At 42.2% G+C, this 14,378-nt stretch overlaps 1 protein-coding gene across 3 annotated transcripts in view; it reads right to left on the reverse strand.

The window, feature by feature from the left end:
• NPY1R (neuropeptide Y receptor Y1) overlaps positions 1 to 14,378 on the reverse strand; it is a 226,269-nt gene that overhangs the window by 172,274 nt on the left and 39,617 nt on the right. The window lies entirely within an intron of this gene.

Below are 14,378 nucleotides of genomic sequence, written 5' to 3' on the forward strand. Positions count from 1 at the left end.
AGTTCCGTATCCAGCTTGAATTTGTCTAAGTTCACCCCACTGCGACCTCCAGCCCATACCAGTTCACCCTACTGCAACCTCCAGCCCATACCAGCGAGACCAACAATTTATTCAGGGTAGCAAATGTAGTATCTGGGATACGGCAGAGCATATTCTCTAAGGCATACAGGCATACAGGCACCTAGGCAACATGACCATTCTAGAAACGGATTGACTCCGTCAGATTCGCGATTACTGTCCCTATATTTAGGGCATATTTAACCTCAGGCCTATGAGTCACTTGTATGCCAAGATACCTAAAATGATCAATTTCCCAGTTAAACTCTACTGGCGGGAGGTCTTGTATAGCCACTTGTGTCAGAGCGGCTAACAGGAAGATGACAGTCTTACGATGATTTATACAGAGGCCCAATGACTGTCCGAATGAGTGTAGTACCCACAATAGAGCTGGTGTCGCCTCTTCTGGCTACCAGATATAGTGTAATGAGTCGTCTGCATATAAGGACAACACGTGAGTGCAGCCATCGACTGTGATTCCCCATTCACCCATATCTCTCCTCAAACGGTTCACCAATGGCTCCATTGCCAGGGCAAAGAGCAACATGGAGCGAGGACATCCTTGCTGGGTGCCTCTTTCAATAATGATGCACTCCAATGTTTGGTCCCCTGTACGCACGTGAGCCTGTGGCAATCGGTATAATAGCTGCACCCAAGTGATGAACTCGTCACCAAGTCCCATTATTTTGAGAACATATCACAAGTAGTTCCACCTTAGAGTGTCAAATGCCTTCTCTATGTCGAGAGCAACCACTGCCACCCTATCTGCTCCACCTGAAAGCGAGTGTAGCTCATGTGAGAGGTGGTGCATGTTCATGTGCATTGCTCTTCCCGGTATGAATCCACACTGGTCCTAATGGACCAGATGTGGTACCACACGGTTGATGAGAGTGGCTAGAATCTTAGTCAGTATTTTTACATCAACTCCCAGCATTGACAGGGGCCTATACGAATCTGGATCTCGCATGCCCCTACCTGGTTTTGGAAGCATAACTATGAGGGCATCTCTCATAGATTGTGGGAGGATTCCATTTATCTTAGCTTCTTTCAGGGTCTCCAATAATCTAGAGAGTAATATGTCCCTGTACATCTGGTAGAGTTCTATTGGTAGGCCACCTGTGCCTGGGGCTTTGCAACAGGCCATCGTCTGCACAGCCTCGTGTAATTCATCTAACTGAATCGCTGCCCCCAAGGCCTGTGCCTGTTGTACCGCAATTCCAGGGAGTGGTATGCTCCTGAGGTAATCAAGATTGGTGGGCTCTGTAGTTTCTGTGGTTCAAGGTTTACTGCGGCTAAGAGTTTGTAAATGCTGCCATTAATTTCTGTCTGTGTATTTATAATGCTCCTATCCAGGTGTATTAACGTAAGGACCAGGGGGGGGCATGTGTTATTTCTTCAAAAAACATGCTAGGAGTCTTCCTGATTTGTCTCCTTCTTTGTGTAAAAACTGGTGACATTCCCGCCTGGTGAGATAGCCTAGCCTGTCCCATTTTCACTCACCTGGCAGTGTGCCTATAGCAGGGAGTCCTTATCTGGCATTGCTGCTTGCGGTCCATGTTGCAACCGGGAAAGCTCGTCTTCCACTTCTTTTAGTTCTCTTTATAGCTTGCATCTAACTTTAGAACAACACCCACCTTGGAACAGCGCTTTAAGTGTGTCCCATTCTATTCTTCTAGCGCGAGTGGTGGACCAGTTCGAGTTAAAGAATCCAACAATCGATTCTCTAAGTTCCGTATGGAACGTAAGGTCCGTAAGGGCATCTCTTAGCCGCCAACTGGCAAGCTTCAGCCTAGCGCAAATTGGACCCCACTTGAGCAGGACTGGGGCATGGTCTAAAGGAATCGTGTCAGGATACAGGTCTGTATGGTAGCTGGTATGCTGGAGAGAAGGAATCTATCTAGTCTCCTCTGGACTTCTCGTGCCAGCATAAAGCAGATGTATCCCTGCACCTACGGGTGAGTCTCTCTCCAGATATCCACACAGAGTAGGCAATACATCATGTCCTGCAATGCAGCAGTCATGTTAGGCTTGGTGTGCATTTTTGGGGGTGCCTATCCATTCTGCCATTGATTAGGCAGTTGAAGTCGCCCGCTCATATAATGGGTATTGCTGCGTATGTAATGAATAGTTTTTCTAGTTCCAGGAAGAATCTGCCGTCATCTACATTGAGGGCATATATGTTGACGAGGCATACCTCCGTTCCATCTAGCATGCCATGTATTATTATATATCTGCCTTCTATATCCGCTGTGTAATTATGCATCTGAAAGGAAACTTGGAGCGAGACCCACACTAATACCCCCGTTGCATATGTGGAATATGTGGAAGCATATAGTTGCCCCTCCATTTTTTATGCAGTTTTTGAATTTTGGGATCTAATTAATGGGTCTCTTGCAGCATTGCTATTTGTGCCCCTTGTTTGCGCAGATAAGTCTGAACCCAAAATCGTTTCGTGGACAAGTTAAGCCCCCTCACATTCCATGTTAATATTTTAAATTGTCCCATGTAACTGGCTATCTGCCTCCGGGCCTGTCGTTTCCCTTCTTTGGTCCGACACTGTCACTGTTGCTAAAAACTTAAAATTCCCCCTCTGTAACATTTGAACTTTCCCCTTCCCCAGGTAGACATTGCCCCGACAATTCATGCATTCCCAATTGCTGTAACCCCAACATCCTCTCCCCCTTCCTAGGCCCCAACCAATATTCAATAGCATTAAATCCACATCAATATCTGTATCATACATCCCAGAGCACAAAAAATCCAATAGCAATTATAGTCTGATGATGATACGCTATTAGCAACTGCAACATTAATCAATACTACCCGCTATCATACATAGGTTATGCTTTCAGTCATCCAAACTCAAAACTGCAGCCAGAGTGGGTTAAGTGTGTCAGGACTCAGCTGTGGATCGCTCAGCCCGTCCCTTCATCTCTTGGCCTCCATGCATAACACCAGACTCTCATCACTCATCTGCCAATCATTTCATTCCACACACTTTTACCACAACCATGCAGATCGCCACACTAATGTCAGGGAAAGAAGGAGGCAAGGTTTATAATAGATAGAGGGTGCATCCTCACCCTTCATGTATTAACGAACAGCACAACTGTCTCCCACATCCTTTCTCACATTAGCCTTTACGAATTCACTCGGCCATGGCCTCTGTCTCAGTCACATGACGCACATTCTAACCCTCATTGCATTCAGAGTTCCCATTTGGAATTATCCTTATGTTGTTTGGGTTGTAGCCAATGTTCGTTAGGTTGCAGTTTGCCCTCTATTTATTTGATAATGAACTATGTTTATTGTGTAAATATTTTTTTACATTTTTGGTGTTGGTTGTAGGGGGGGTTTATAGAGGTACATGATGGGATGTAAATTAATTCGAAGTAATTAAGAGTGTGTTGTATATATTGATGGGGTATATTGTGCAATGTAAATTAAATTAAATTAAATAATAATTCATTTTTAATTATTGATAATGAGTTGTTGATAAATAATTATGTTAATGATGTAAATAATTACTTTTTTTAAAGTTAAGTTTAAGGTGTTTCTTGTAAGGTTTGTAGGGTTATATGGTGGGAGGTAATCTTAACTGAAAATCTTTAACATTATAATATGTATTTTGAATATTTTTTAAATAAAATATTTTTGTTTTTTAATACAATATTCTTATTTAATTTTTGTATTTCGTTTATGCAATTATTTTATTGTTTTGCAGAGAAGTTGTTTGATAATAAGTAGTATTAGGTTCAGTGGGAATGTTTCCCATCAATCCTACAGCTTTATCCGGGAAAACATCTTCAACTCCAGCACTGAGTGATTCTGCTTTGCAAAGTATTGATTCACAATCCAATAGCGGATAAAGCACATTTATACTTCGCATTTTATTTGGAAAATGCAGCATTCATCCTCTCACCTCCTGGTGCTTTAAGAGAGATCACTAAATTGTTTAGGGCGAATATGGATCTTGGCGGATTTATTTTGCTCTTATCAACCTTAGATGGTCAGGCTACTAATATTGCAAGCCATGTTTGGAACGCAGCAGTAGTACACATTACATATTTGCTCTTTGCATTTATGACAATATATTTATCTAGGCCCCCGGAATCCTCCTACTTCTTTGGTAGGTCCCCCCTCTATTCATTAGATAGATACTTCATCTGTTTTATAAACTATACCCCACTCTGGGAGAATCTTTTTTATACATATTCTAAAGTCCCCTCTACTGTCCCCTTCTCTGTAGCAGTTCCCAAACCCGTGAGCATCGAATCTGGAACCAGATCCCTAATTACTTCACCCCGCTGGGCGTTTCTCCTTTTGAAGTCCATCAGGTATGTATTGATATTAGTTAGCCCCTGAGCACCCAGATTCCAAACTTACCTTGTTGGAATTACCCCTTTAATCCCCTACCATCTATTCTCTGCCATTTATCCAACCACTATGGAGAACTGGTTTGACAACGATTCCCTGATGACTCCTTAGAGAGCAGAGAACCCCAGCCTGCCTGATTCTCTATACCATTTTTTAAGGTATATATTTTTGTAAATTGGCATACTCCCGCGCCAGGTTTGTGTGAGCTTAAATGTCTCAATTATGTTTATGTGTAGTCTGTGTTGTTATAATCTGTCTCTCTTGGCCTAACTAGCCCTTGGACCACCTGGATGTTTTTGCTATTTGTGCTCTTGTTAAAAGATGTAACATGATTATCCTTGAGAAAACTCTGAACCCTGTTCTGGATGTTCTCTAAATAAATGTTTTTGTTAATATGTCTCCCTTACAGATTATCTTCACTTCCGTGTGGCCCTCTCTCCCCTCCCACCTCACTCCCGCCCTGATGAAGGTGTAGCCCGTGCGGGCTATACACCGAAACGTGCGTCGGCGTTTGTTCCACCTTAGGAACTTACTGAACCATCTGGGACTATATGTCATCAGTCCCTACCCATCGTATGCATCTGTGACTATTGTGTGGAGTGTTGTATGATGTATGAATGATTGCTGTTGTTGTGTGTTGGTGGGAGTATGGGTGGTGAATAGGATTTAATCCTCTTTATAATAATATTTTAACCACTTATATTTATAATTGTTTGTCTTAAAATATGTTTTGCTCTTTGTGCTAAAATATAAATGAAAAAGAAATAAAATGAATTTCTAATAAAAATGTTTCTTACTATATACATGTTTATCCATTTTTGAGATATCCACCAGGGTTCAGAGTGCAATACTAAGTGTTTTGGACCTCCCGTAGGCCTCCTTTTGAAGTTACAGGGCAGGTTCTCCTCCTTGTTTGATCTCTGTTTTCTTCCCCGTCAACCTGCCTATTATTGATGTGGGGTCCCCCGTTCTTTTGAAATATATTTGTCTTAAATAGAAACTGTGATGTAATTGAATAGTCATCGTGGGAAAATGCATTGACATAACAGAAGTCCACAAAATAGGGTCAGTTTATCAAAAAAAAAAGTAAAGCTAGTAAGTATATGCTTTCATCTATGTTTTTGTAGATTTACTAGTTGCATATGATGCACACAATTCCCAACACAGGCGCCTGGAAAGGATGAAAATCAGTCTACCTGTATCCATCATCCTAATCCTGCCTGTCTGCCAAAAGAACATTTCGCAGATTTAGAGTTAGGGAAAATGTGATAACACTTATATTGTTCCTTTTATTTCTCTATGTGGACAAAAAAAACATGGGGACAAACTCCTTTACCTACACATCGAATAAACATGGAAATGTTTACTGTATACTCATGAAAATTCAAATGCAAGCATATTGCAGTTTTCTAAGTAACTTTATGTGCCTGCTCATGAAGCTTGTGAATACCCACAAAGCATGATACAGAGTGTCGGGCAACAGAGATGTTGTGAGTCGTTGACAAAGTGGGCAATTTCCAAGGGCCCCACCTTAAAAGGGGCCACCTAGGAAAGAGATTTTTCTCTATCTCGCACCTGTATTTCTCTACTTCAACCTCTCTCTTTCTCTTAACCTACTTTTACATCTAACTATGTCTCTCTCTCTCTATACCAAATATCCTCTCAAGGATATTTGGGGCTTGGGGAAGAGCACATTTCATTTCTTGTCATGTGACCCCCATTGGTGAAAGTATATCATATAAAGCAATATTGATTGGCATCATGCAGCCTCGAAATAGCTGAAAAGGGTGATGAAATGCAAAGTTGTATGTAACAGGGGGCCCCAAAATATGTCTTGCCCGGGGCCTCCAAAATCCTTAACATGGCACTATCGGGCCATCAGGAAAGAACATTATAGAAAGAAAATTAATAAGCCAGGAATTTTTCACACTAAAGAATTTACCAAAAATATGATTGTTTTTGGGTTGGAATAAATGTTGCATCTGTGTGTGTTTTCAGAGATTGGTCCACTCTGTATATATCTAATGCTTGAACTAACAGAACAGATAATGGGCTAACCAGGAAAACTGAGCTATGAAATAATAATTTTGTACTTCCAATAGGAAGTGACCTGGCACAATTATATGGGGTTCCAGTTACAGATATTTTCTGTATTGCCCCAGAACAACTGGGAAAATTGTACTGAGTCTTAGCTGGATCTTTCCCCCAGAAACTGGCCATTTGAAGACTTGGGGCCTCATTTATGAGGCCTTGCGTCAGTTTTGCGCTTCCGATGCGCCACTTTGTGTGACGCAGCGGCGGTGTAAAACATGCCTCCTGTTGCGCACTATTTACAAAGTGACGCATCTAAGCAGATGCGTCACTTTGTAAACCCCTGCGCTACATTATACCTGCGTCAGGTATAATGTATGCATGGGGGGGGCGCTCCCCCGCAAAAAAGTCTCGTAGAAGTGACGCAGTGAAATCTATGAGATTTCACTGCATCACTTCTAGTACGCCATTGCGTCAAAATCTTGCGCCTGCCTCACAGCAGGTGTAAGACTGACGCAAGACCTTTCACATAGGGCAAGTCCCATGTGAAAGGATGCATTGCTGGAGTTGCGTCACTTTTGTGACACGCTCCAGCAATGCGTCTCATTTGCGATTACAGATACGTCAGAAATATTGACGTATCTGTAACTCCTTGCGAGATGATGCGTCATACATTAAATATGGCGCATCAGATATGTCGCAAGGAGTGCGCACTGAGAAGTGGCGCATCGCTGCTTTCACACAGCGTTGCGTCAATTCTCATAAATGAGGCCCTTGGTATTCAGATGTGGTGTTAGGAATTGCCTTATGAACCAGGCAAGAAGTGGAAAACTTCATCAACTTTCCTGTGAGTTCTGTTTCGGGATTTCAAGTCAGGGGGCATTGTTTACAGCAGCACAAGCCTGCAGCCGGCCTGCTGGCACATGGCGAATAGCTTTCTAGGGAGCATGTCTACATTAGGAAGTCCTATTCAAGGAAGTTGGCATGGACCACCTGTAACAGCACTGGCACTTCAAGCTGAGATATCACTTACTTCATGTTTTTAGGAAGGCAGAGAAAAGTGGTGCAGAGATTTTGCTACATTCTCGATGCAAAGTTCTAGGTTGAGTTTGTTGTCTAGGAGGAAACCCTGGCACTTTGTATGTACGTATGTATGTGGTATTTCTATTGCACAAACATACCCAAGAAGCAGTGGAGTGTTTATGTCAAGGTCCTGCATAAAGCCGACGAGTGATAGTAGGGTAGTTGGTTTGCGAGTTGTTAATGCATTGTGATATAGATGGTCTAGACCGAAAGGTCCAGACCGAAAGGTCTGGTGACAAAATGTGGAGTACAAAAATAACAACATGCCAACCTATTGTAAAAAAAAGATCAACTACCAGTTTCTTAAAAGTTAGTACATTTAAAGGGATTAATTTACTTATGTACCTTTAAGCTATATACATTTTCGAGGTACATTAAAGTGGAGCTAGGTATAGCAAACTGATACTTACCTATATATTATTATATTTAAAATATTCTGGTTGTCAATATTATGACCACAATATTAGGCAGGTTGATATTTCAATGATGATTTTCTTTTAGTAAAGCAACAGGAACATTTCTCTGTTGATGGCTGTCACAAATCCCTACCTCCTTAAAGAAGAACGGTGGAAGAGATGTTCCTAACTCTTGATTATATTCCTGTTACAAGTCCTTGACCCATAACTAAATCCAAAACAAAAATAACTAGGGAAGCTAGCCTCTTGATTTGACATCAGTATGTGTAAGAAAGGGGTCCCCGCAAGGAGAACGTGTTGTGTACAACACACACTAACACAATTATAACTAAACAAACATTAATCAAAAACCATTAATCAAAATGACTTGTAACAAGTATTGTCCTTTATTTAACAATACCATATTTCAATCATTATGAACATTTAATAAATAATTGAATAGACCCAGTTGGGGAAGGGAAGAAGGGGGGGGGGGGGAGAGTGTGCTCAGGGCGGTGTAAAGTCAAAAGAGAATAAACACAGTCAGGAAGAAAGCAAATTATAACAATCTTTAAATGAGAATTGAAACAAATCAAACTACGAAAAGCCTAAACAATTAAGGCATCCATTGAAATACTGTTAAACTGGGGACATTCAACGGTCACATACATAGTTCAGAGCAATCAGGGGCATGTGCCGGAGGTCCCAGGTGAAAAAGAAGAGCCGTCGACGTTTCGAACCCTAGCTGTAGGCTACGTTAGATCCTTTAACGAGGTCTTCATCAGGACATGTTCAGGAGGAGGAGGGGGGGGGGGGGTGGGAGGGAAAAACAGGAATGGGTGGGGCGGTCCTATCTGTGAAAATTAAAACCAGAGGTCAGACTCATATATTTGTAAGACCTTATGATCGTCATCCTATTTAACAATGCTGCAGTACAATAGCTCTAATTTACCATGGAGTCCGGGCCCGAACGGGCCTCTGAACGTGGGAATTGAGAGAGACCAAACCAGGGGTTCTGGTCAAACTCAGCGATATTAAATCGCAACAACAGAGGAGGAATAACCAACGTGGAATAAAAACAAGTTGGGAGAAGAGTATTCTGTCATGCAATAATACATACTAAGTTCAGCATTGGGATTCAACTTACATCAGCTTTAAACAATCAGCCAATTGGTGAGAGTATTGTGGGTTACAATCCCAATTTGTCGATATCCCGAAGGGACAGGCTGCCATTAATGTGCGCCGGCTGTGGGTTGGGAAAAGTGTGAAACTGTTTTAGTCAGGTGGTATTCATAGCAGAAGCCAACATTGTGGCGTGTAAATTACTTCGTAACTTACATCAGACAAGCAGAGGTGAGAAACGCTGACTGTTTTAGCACATCTTGATTTGACATCAACGTCCCTCATTGTGCTGATGATAACCCGACTCACTTGACCTCCTAACGATTGGGGTATCCCAAGGTGTCACAAGTGTAGTTGAGTAATTGGAAGATATGCAGTGCTGGACTGCTTCTTGCAAGCACTTTTCTGAATGATTTTTTAATTTGAATCTCAGTTGCAAGGCCTTTTAATTCCCATTCGTGTATTGTCTAGACTTGTTTCAAATTGCTCTGTCCACATTCCATAAGGTTATTGCATTTTAGGATACCCAAGGGTCAACAAGCCCTGAAGTTTGGAGGATATATTCTTGATTATCTACATTGTAAAATAGTGTGTGTGCCTATTCATTGTAAAAGGAAGCTTTTGTATAATTTTTCTCTAAGCACATTGAAGGGATCTCCATTGGTAAGATATGTGCTTTATCCGGCTGTTTGCTTTCACTTCTGGAATACTAGCTCCTGGAAGAAGAGTGCTTTTAGCTAGGCATGCATATCTAGAGGGAGCTGCTGGCATGTGGAATACTGACTGTTACATTGATGAACTGAGCTTAAAGGGTGAACTTGTACATTCTTTGTAGGATCAATTCCTCTGTTATTGCCTACTGGATCCTGTGTGAGATGTGGAAGATAATTGATAAGGTCTTGGGAGAGAGGAAGCCTGTGGTTGATGTGACAAATTCCGAATTGCCTGCCTTCCTGGACTATTTTTTTGGACTCTGCCCCACTCTGCAATATCATCCTCCACATATTTTGAAATCAGGTTAGGTTACTGGAGACCAGCCCGGATGTAAACAGCATTAACAGCAAAATCTCCTGGAAAACCAGCTTAACCATCTGAAACCTGCAAAATCACCATGAAGAAGCAGTTGACAGCACCCACCTAAGTGATTTTATTTCAGCTCAACATTCTTTATAAACACACTTGAATTTAAGTTATTGCAAGAACATCCTTGGTGCCCTGACACCCTCTAAAATTCATTGTTATATATAGTCTATGTTGGTTAAATGGTTAAGTGGATTTTATTCCCAAAGGGTTTCTAGTGGTTTCTCGGGTTTGTATTTAACCTATGTACTGTAAAGGCCACATGTTCGATCTTGTCTGACCTTTTGACTGCCTATTTAAGAATTGCACTAGAGTAACATGAGCCTGGTCTGATCACCACACAATTCAGATTGAATTATTAACTCCTAAAAACATAGTAAACAGACAGCTAATTTTATTAACTGTAGGAAATGGGGTAAAATTGATATGATAGAGGACTTTGAAAGAACTAAATGAACACTTAGTAATAACCCAGATAAAGCACGTTTTTAATAACTGGCTGGATAGGAAAATAAATGTGTTTGCTCTGCCTGCTAGCAGTCTGAAAATTAAAAGATGGTCACCTGCCCCTTGGTATTCTAAAGATGTAATAGATGCGAAACTGTGCCTACGGCACCTGAAGTGGAAATGGAAAAGGAAAAATTAAGAAAAATGTAAAGCTCATTATAAGAAAGCTCTAATAAATTATAAAAAAAATGGATTACACAAACATAGATTGTCTACTGTTCTAAAAGAACTCCTAGAGAAAAACCTTCAAGAAGATGTCCACTCTTTCATCTGTGGACAGAACTAGCCACCTTGCAGTGGTTTCTCAAGAATGTTGCAAGGACGTTTAATAGGTTCTTCGTTGAAAAAATAAAGTCAATAAAGTTAGCCAATTTTACCACTCTAAACCAAGAATCATTACAACACCTGTTGACTAAAATAAAGTCAGGTCCCCCCCCCCCCAGATCCTTGTCCACCCTGAGTTGTGCTGGTTATAGCTCAGGTCATAGTAAAACAAATTAGGGGCTTATTATGATGGCAGTTGGAAAGCCACTGAGCTTTGGTCAGGGGTTTTCCAACTGCCATCGTTCGTTTCATGCCGGTCATTCCGACTGGCTTCCAACAGGCTCAAGCCGCCCATCAGCCAGTTGGAGGTGGGTCAGTACTATCAGAAGGCTGGTCTTCCCACCCTTGGGATTACGAAGCACAGTTTCCGGCAGGCTTGTCATGCCAGCCTTTCCGACACAGAAACCCTGTCAGAAAGTGTGTTCGGGGACCCCTAGCATGGCCCCCTTGTGTGCACGGCCTCTGGTTAGAGGCGGAGGGGGCACCTATGGTACCCACTGTTAATCCCTGCACCCTGTGGCAGGCCCTTCAAGGAGCCTGCCTCAGGGTGCATGGATTAACCACACCTCCCATTTCCCTATGAAAGCATGTGCTACCAACAGTTTATGGCCGTAACACAGGCTCCCATAGGGAAATTTAGGAATGCATCCAAATTAGGCGGTTGGGACCACCGAGGGGAGGTCAGTTGGTCCCGTTTACGAGACGGTGTATGATGGAAGCAATTCTGCCCGACATCGTAATCGGTCCCGGAATGTTTTTATTAAATTCCTCCTTGAAGGTGGAAATAGTTCCTGATGACTTTAACAAAGCAATTGTGCTACCACTATTAAAAATAGCTTGGTGATGACACCGAGATATAAAATAACTACCATTGCATCTCTCTATTGCCTTACTATTAGAAATTGAGTTACTGGTTGACTGAGGTGTGAACACCTGTCAAGCAGAAACCACAATTCTAATCAGGATAAGGCACAAGCAACCCTAAATTAACCCATGCTCACACTTCCCCGGTAGCTTGGCACAGAGCAGTCAGCCTTAATTTAGAGACAATCTGTAAAGTATTTGTGCCATATTTCAAACAGTTAAACAGTGAAAACACCACAGACACAAAATTCCACGCCAGGTTAGAAAAACAAACCTTAATTTAATAAATAAAGCGAGACCATTACAACAAAAATTCAATCAGTAGAATTGGATGTATGAATTTTTATAGAATAAACTGTAAAATAGCACCTAAAAGCAGAAAGCGCCAACTGTGACTATCTGGTCGCAATCGACCGGGTCATAGTAAAAAGTTAAGCCATTGTTAAAGCTGACTGCAAGAGAGTTCGAGTTGGATACAGTGCCAAATTACTCCTGCTGAAGCAAGGAAAGTGTTGCGGTTGGAAGTTGGCATGGTGTGAAGAGCAGACCAGGCGATGAGGATGGGCGGGCTGAAACCTCACGTTGGTGGTCCACCGCAGGCTATCGATGCTGCTGTTTGAAGAGATAGGCTGTTGGCTGCTCGCGCTGGAATTTGGCATGGGTCCATTGGGAACGGGACTGTTTGCAGACACAAAGAGCTCTAAAGCTTGATTTCAGGAGCCTATGAGCTTCACCAAGGGTACAGAATCTGAGAGGCACCCCTTTGGGTACAGTAACTGCAAATGGGTCCAGGAGCTGTTGGGGAGCCTTTTTATGTCCCTGCGGATCAAAACAGGAGGCTAGCAGACAAGCCCTTTGAGTCACTCTGGGGTCCTGGGTTCAAGGTGAAATTGCAGGTCCGGTTTTTCTTTCAGGCAAGAGGGCAGCAGGCAGCAGGTTAGCACAGTGGGGCAGCAGTTCCTTTAGAGCAGCAGTCCAGCAGAGTGGCAGTTCTTGTAGCAGCACATCAGTCCTTCTTCCTGGCAGAGTATCCACAAGTCAAGAAGTGTACTGAAGAGTTGGTGTCTGAGGTCCTTCTTTTATACTAAACACTTGGAGGGACTATAGAGTAAGCCTTCACTCGCTCTCCCAACTAAACTATAGAACTCACCAAACAAAAAGGACAAAAAAGGGGGGGGAACTTTTATCCTAGTAGGGAACTGGGAGTATGGAAAATAAAGACAGTAAAGGAGGAAAAACCTACAGGAAAACCCATTGGGTTGTTGATATATCAGAGAAGCTACATCTCCATTACCTTGTCTGTTTGTATTGACATGTTTCAGCCGGTGCCAAATGCCCTGACAGGTCACTGACCTTCTTCAGGATCAGATCCATTAGTAAAGCCCTGGTCTCCAGGGCCGGACTGGCTACCGGGCAGTTGTGTGTGCTGCCGAGCAGGGGGATGCTTTTGTTGATGGGGACCTGTGTGTGCAAAACGAAATTCGTTTTGCTTTTTTTTTTCCAAAGCGCACGCAGGTCCCCATCAACGAAATACGCCCATACCACGGAGAAATCATCCCCCTGCTCGGCAGCACACACAACTGCCCGGTAGCCAGTCCGGCCCTGCTGGTCTCTCCTAGTTTACTGGAACACATGGTAGGACTAAGAATATGGCAATACTTGCCTGTAGTAGACACAATTAGGATGTGTACCTTCAAAGATAAAATATATCACATTGTTATTGAATATGCTTCCCTCATTAAGGATCTCCTACTTTATAATACCATTTATATTCACACATTCATGTATTTAAAAAGAATTTTCACATAAAGCGATGACCTTGTTTGGTATATAAATCGATGACCTTGTTTCTGAGTAACGACAGGGGTTAAAGCTGATTGTGAGGTTCACAAGGTTCTGCCCTCTTATCACATTTCTTCAGCATTTACATCCAACCCCTGATAAAGGAACTCACTAATAGAGAGTATCGGATCTGTAATAATGCTGATGACTCTTAGGTCTTACTATGCCTTGATTTCCGAGCTGTATTTCAGTCTCTATTTCCAGACATGATGCGCTCTATCAGTAGCTGGATGAGGAGTAATTATCTAAAGTTGAATGCGGAGAAAACCGAAATAGTTATTTTTAGTAGCAACTCTGCTTCCTGATCCAATCTTTGTTGGTACAGTCAAATGGGACCGTTACCAGTATCCAAGTCAGTAGCAAGAAGTAGAGGAACGGTAGTTGAGCAACAGCTTTCATTAAGATCGCAAATCAATTATGTGGTCCCTTAATGTATTGTTACTCTATGGACCATTGTGAAACCATTTCTTTGTGTTGAAAAGATGAGGACTAAAATGGCAGCTGTCATCGGGGCTAGATCAGACTATGACAATAACATTTATCTTGGCCTCCCAAATTGCGACATTACAAATGCTTCAGAATACAGCAGCTAGGTTGTTGTTCAAAGCCACACGCAGATCACACGCCCTAAACCTTCTCAAACAGCTCCATTGGTTATCAATGAAGCAGCATATTCATCTTAAACGTGCTGCTTTG

This window comes from Lissotriton helveticus, chromosome 2_1 (assembly GCF_964261635.1).
Source record: "Lissotriton helveticus chromosome 2_1, aLisHel1.1, whole genome shotgun sequence".
Taxonomy (NCBI): Eukaryota; Metazoa; Chordata; class Amphibia; order Caudata; family Salamandridae; genus Lissotriton; species Lissotriton helveticus.